This window comes from Carcharhinus amblyrhynchos, chromosome 33 (genome assembly GCF_965287045.1).
Source record: "Carcharhinus amblyrhynchos chromosome 33, sCarAmb.v2.hapA, whole genome shotgun sequence".
NCBI lineage: Eukaryota > Metazoa > Chordata > Chondrichthyes > Carcharhiniformes > Carcharhinidae > Carcharhinus > Carcharhinus amblyrhynchos.
Genome location: NC_137356.1, coordinates 3694734 through 3701050, shown reverse-complemented (window position 1 = coordinate 3701050; position 6317 = coordinate 3694734).

Below are 6317 nucleotides of genomic sequence, written 5' to 3'. Positions count from 1 at the left end.
GTGAAATACAAGACTAGGTACTCAAGATTGGCCACTGCTTAACTCGAGGTAGTGCTTCAGTGCAACTCAAAATAAGACATCATGTTATTTTATAGATATATTTTTTGAAAAGATATCGAAATGGCGATCATTTTCTTTAATTAATAGGGTATCCTGTAGTGTCGATGATAATCGCATCCAATCTAGGGAGAGACAGTTAGTGAAAGATTCATACTTTAACAGAGAAATATTATCCTATTGTTTTAGAAAATATTTTGCATATTTTTAAACGGGGGGAAGGGAATAGTTTGTTACTGAATGTAGAGTAGGGCCCTCACTCGTCAAAGGAATATCAGTACTCTGGTTTGGTCAGTTTGTGTAAACGGTTAGCATTTGGCAACACAGGTGCCTTGGGCAAGATCTAACACCCTTCTCTTAGTAAAAAGTCTCATAACACCAGGTTGAAGTCCAACAGGTTTATTTGGTAGCACAAGCTTTCGGAGCGTTACCCCTTGAAGGGGCAACACTCCAAAAGCTCATGCTACCAAATAAATCTGTTGGATTTTGACCTGGTATTATGAGACTACTTACTGTGCCTACCCCAGTCCAACACTGGCAATTCCACATCATGACCCTTCTCTTAATCATTGATGGTGGTGAATTCTGAGATAAGATCCATGGTGGAGACCCGTCCCAATGTGTATTATCTGGTCTATGCCTGACCTTACTAACATTATGGACAATGTGTATTTGGAATGTGAATTGTAAAAGGTGCCTGTTTTGCTCAGTGGTACTGAAGCCCATACATTAATAGAACGGTACAGAGAAAAGGAAATTGGTGTTTAAAGTGATCACTGAAGATAAGCTCAGAGTTGGTGCAGTCATAGATACCATGTGGCTGGGGAGGGAAAGGGAGTTGAAAGAGTTACTTGGTGGAATCTCCCCAGTCCAGTATGCGATAGTGAGGGCTAGTTTAGCTCAGTGATGCAGATCAATGCCAACAGCGCGGGTTCAATTCCCGTACCGGCTGAGATGATTCATGAAGGCCCTGCCTTCTCAACCTTGCCCCTCGCCTGAGTTGTGGTGATCTTCAGATTAAATCACTGCCAGTAAGCTCTCTCCCTCAAAGGGTAGAGCAACAACCTATGGTCTTTTGGGGCTATGGTGACTTTACAATAGTAAGGTAGACCAAGTCTTCCAGTGAGAGTTAGAAGTGAAGTCAGATGAAGGTCCCCAAAACTATTCAAATAATGAAATAATTGTGGAGATAAGGCTGTCAAAGTCCTACCATGTGGAATATCTCTGGTACGAAGAGTGCCTTGGGTTGTCCATTGCCAATCGCAATCGACCATCCAAATGGCATTAGCAAGATAATGATGATGCCGGAATCAGAAACAAAAACAAAATGCTAGAAAATCTCAGCCGGTCTGACGGCATCTGTGGAGAGAGAATAGAGCCAACGTTTTGAGCCTGGATAACTTGGGGGGACAGACAGAGGGTCAAGGCTCTGACAAAGGGTCATCCAGACGCTGTCAGACCTGCTGAGATCTTCCAGCATTTTCTGTTTTAGTTCCAAAGGCATTGCTGTTTGAAGTCAAGTAGCTTTTCATAAGGAGGAGTTCCTGAATCACATTACCCTGCCTCATCCCGCACTACTCCCCATTTTTAAAGACCTATCCGGAATCTATTCCCAGACCTTTGCCAGTTTGAGAATCCAGTTGAAAAGCAGAGGAATTTGGCATTTATTATTCTACTCAGAGATTGGATCTTTTCATATTTAAATTTGGGATGTTTTTAAATTTGGAAAAGGTGTAAAATAACTTACTAACTCCTCTGTGCTATTTTTAACACCAGTCAAGTTTTTACAAAAAGCTTTAAACTGTCCTCACTACATCAGCCAAGGTGTACACCCTCTGGCTGTTTGACTGTGAGAGGCATCACTGCTCAGTTTGATGCTGTCCTTGGCCAGCACCCAATGGTGATCAGAAAGAGTTACCTTGCCTCACCTCGCCAATAGATCTTCAGAATGGAAGAAATAGGAGGAGGCCATTTGGCCCTTCGAACCTGCTTTACTATTCATGATTCAACTTTACCTGCTTCCCGCTTTTCCTGCCTGATCCCCATATCCCTCAATTTCCAAAGAGTCTAAAAATCTATTTATCTCAGGCTTGACTGAATTCTGTGACTGATCACCTTCCCCCCTCCCTCCCCACCCCACCGCCAGCCCCCTGGGGTAGGGTGTGCCAAAGATTCACAATCCTCTGAGTGAAGACGTTCCTCCTAATCTTAGCCTTAAATGTTCAACCCCCTTTCCTGGAAACGTTGTCTCCTAGTTGTAGAATCTTCAGCCAGTGGGAATAACCTCTCCGAAGCTCCTGAGCGTGAAAGTCCCAACATGGGGCAGCCATCTCATGCCAGGAACCTTCATTGTACCACCCCCAAGGCAATTATACCCTTTCCCTGGAGAAGGAAAGCAGAATTGTACCCACTGTGATCTCCCAAGTTCTGCACAATTGCAGCAAGATTTCCTTACTCTTGTACCTCAGTCCTCTGGCATTTCATGGCCAATAGGCCATTTGCCTTCCCGTTGCTTGCTGTACGTGCATGCTGACTATGCGTTGTACAAGGACAGCCAGATGTTTTTCTATTACCTGGAGGTGCGATGCCCAGTTCTAACACGGAATGTGATGCCAACTCATCCTAAAGAGCTGAGAATAAGAATACAGTTGACCAGCATGGCCAACATTCCCTTTGGTGGCACAGTGGGTAGCATGGCTGCCTCACAGCGCCAGGGACCCGGGTTCAATTCCAACCTCGGGTCACTGTCTTTGTGAAGTTTGCATGCTCTTCCCGTGTCTGCATGGGTTTCCCTCTGGGTGCTCCGGTTTCCTCCCACAGTCGAAAGATGTGCAGGTTAGGTTGATTGGCTATGCTAGATTGACTGTAGCGTCAAGGAGATTAGCAGGGTAAATATGTGGGAATAGGGTCTGGGTGGGACTTGATGGGCCAAATGGCCTCCTTCTGTACTGTGGGGATTCGATGAACATTAACTGGTGGCCCTGATTGTAGGGCCAAGATCCTCTGGATTTGCATGTTTTCCAGAAATGTGGATCAAATTGGGGAAGTGAACAAAGATTCCAGAAAGACTTAATAAAAATGAAGTTTGACGTATTCTGCTATTGCCCATGGGTCAGGATTTTTAAATCAAATATTTGGGACTGCACATACGATTATATCACCTAACCCCCCTCCAGGCAAACTCCCAGCACAGTAAAATCAAAACTATTATGGTTTAAAGTTTATTTATTAGTGTCACAAGTAGGTTTACATCAACACTGCAATTAAGTTACTGTGAAAATCCCCTCCAGCGCCTGTTCGGGTACACTGAGGGAGAATTTAGCACGGCCAATCCACCCTAACCAGCACTCTTTGGACCGTGGGAGGAAACCTGAGCACTGGAGGAAACCCACGCAGACATGGGGAGAATGTGCAGACTCTGCACAAACAGTGACCCCACAAGCTGGGAATCAAACCCAGGTCCCTGTGAGGGAGCAGTGCTAACCACTGTGCTGACCAGTGGCTGGGTGACGTACACTGTCAGTGATTTTAGTTTTCATTCAGACTGTCTCGAGCTGGTTACCTGAAGGCTGAGTATTGCTGCCTGAGGGGCATTAATAATTTAGCGTCACTCTCTGAGGAGCAAGGGTGAGACCCAGAGATTGCCAACCATTCAGATCCTGCTGGAGTCTCCATGGATTGAAGGTTAATTCCAAGTCAGCATCAAAGAGAAAATGTTTTATTTGTTAAACAGATACTGGAGATGTGCGAAAACACTGACTGAGAGGCAATGATGAGCTAACTGGGTAACAAACACAACAGGGCCCAATTGGCCATACAGGGCAGGGATTGCGATGGTCGCCGTATTGAGCAACTAATGGGGGCAGGTCCGGCTCTTATTTATTTGTTCGTGGGATATGGGTGTCGCTGATTAGGTCAGCGTTTATTGCCCGTCTCTAATTGCTTTTGAGAAGTGGTGGTGAGTTGGCTTCCTGAATCGCTGCGGTTCTGGAGGTGTAGGTATATCCACAGTGCAGTTAGGGAGGGAGCTGTGATAGTGACGGAACGGCTGATATATTTCCAGTGAGAGGCTCGGAGGGGAGTTTGGAGGTGGTGGTGTTCCCATGTGTCTGCTGCCCTTGACCGGCGAGTTGATGGAGGTGGACTTGGAGGGTGCTGAGGAAGGAGGCATGCTGCCACTGTGTGTCGATAGTGGAGGGAGTGAGTGTTTTTGTGGATGTGGTGCCAATCAAACAGACTGCTTTGTCCTGGATAGGGTTGAGATTTTTGAGTGTTGTTAGAGCTGCACCCATCCAGGCAAGTGGGGAGTGTTCCATCACACTCCTGACTTGTGCCTTGTAGATGGTGGCCAGCTTGTCACCACAGGATTCCCAATCTGATCTTAAGTTTAAATTTATTTATAGTGTCATAGGTAGGCTTTTATTAACACTGCAATGAAGTTACTGTGAAAATCCCCTAGTTGCCACACACTGGCACCTATTCAAGTACACGGAGGGAGAATTTAGCACGGCTTTCGAACTGTATGAGGAAACCAGAGGAAACCCAGGTCGTGACAGAGGCAATGAGCAGACTCCGCACAGTAACCCAAGCATGGGAATCAAACCTGGGTTCCCTAGCACTGTGAGGCAGCACCTGCTCTTATAGGTACAGTATTTCTATGGCTGGTCCAGTTTGGTTTCTGGTAAATGGTAACTGCCAACATGTTGATAGTGGAGGATGAAATGGCTGCTGTCCTGCACCGGTATGCTGTGAATGTTACACATGACCAAACTTCCAGGCATCTGTCCAGCCAGAGTCAGAAACACGAATGAGTCAAAGGAAATGCTGAGAAATGGGAAGAGAGTTAGAAATTCTTAAGTGTTGTTGGAGCTGCACCCATCCTGGGAAGTGGGGCATATTCCATCACTTGTGCCTTGTAGGTGGTGGACAGGCTTTGGGAGTCAGGAGGTAAATTACTGCATTAGTCTCTCAAGAGTCTAATTATAGATTCTAAAAGTCTGTTCAGAGGGAGTGTTCATGTAAAATCATGTCCCAATCTCAAAGTCACAACTACTTTCAGAATAACGACCGTGTTTGGATTGTTGAAGGGCTCCACAACTCTGCTCCCTTTCTAGGACCTCACTTTGGCAAACTGAAAGGAGTAGGGTGCATATTCCAGACAGGGCAGCAAGGGTATGCAAGCAAAAGCAATCTCTGGGTGCCACACAGCCTGTCGCTTACTTTCTGCTTACCTGCTGCACACGTAAAAATTAATTTTACCAAATGTGGGCATCATTGGTTAAACCAGCATTTCTTTATTGCCTATCCCTAGTTGCCCTTGAGATGTGTGAAATCAGGTAGCATCATCATTCTAGGCCTTGTCCCTCTTACATTGTCTCCTGACAGCGCAGAATGGAAGCACGTAGGTTCCAATCCCACTCAATCCAGTGGAAAGAAAGTTCCTTCTCTTGCCTGTTGGTGTATTCAGGTTAAAAGTGCGCTGAGTGTGAGGCTACATTCCAAATCAGAAAATGTCACTGAGGCTGGCTTGTGAGGGAGTTACTTAGCATCTAACCACTGTGTCTCTGTCTGGGTGTGCTCGATCTGACACTAAAACCAACAGGATTCGAAATCAGGCAGCTGAGAATAAAATAAGTTTGATTTTAAAGAGCATTAGTCGGCAAGGGGAGCGAGAACCATCACAATCTAAATTGTTAAGTTAAATTACTGCTTTTCACTTTGCTCCCAGCGATCTGGTTCCGCCGAAGGTCGCAGAGAGAGACGTGAGGGATTAACCTCAGGCACAACCAAGATGAAGAGTTTCTTACAACTCAAATAATGGGCAATCTCAAAGATTAACTAAATATCAATGCTTCAGTGTGTTAACAATAATGTGTGCTACCACTGGAACCAAATTCAGTGTGCAAATGATTACACCAACTTGGGGGATACTTGGGCAAGGAATTGTTAACAGTGGGAAGGAATGGGAAGTGACTTTAACCTGGGAATGAATAGTTCTGGAATTCTATACAATGCAAGTTGAGGGTCAAGTGATTTTGCTGTGATACTGAGTAAGGGCCGTGTTAAATGTGTATTTATTTATAGAAATAGTACACCACAGCCTCTTGAACATCTGTCCTCTGGGACGCAGCGCAGTTTATCTTTCTCTATCCGCCACAGACCATGTTTTAGAATAGAATATCTCGCAGAGGGCATGGTGTGATGGAGTCAGAATTATTCGGGAGAAGCGAGGAAGAGAACATAATTTTAAAAAATATATA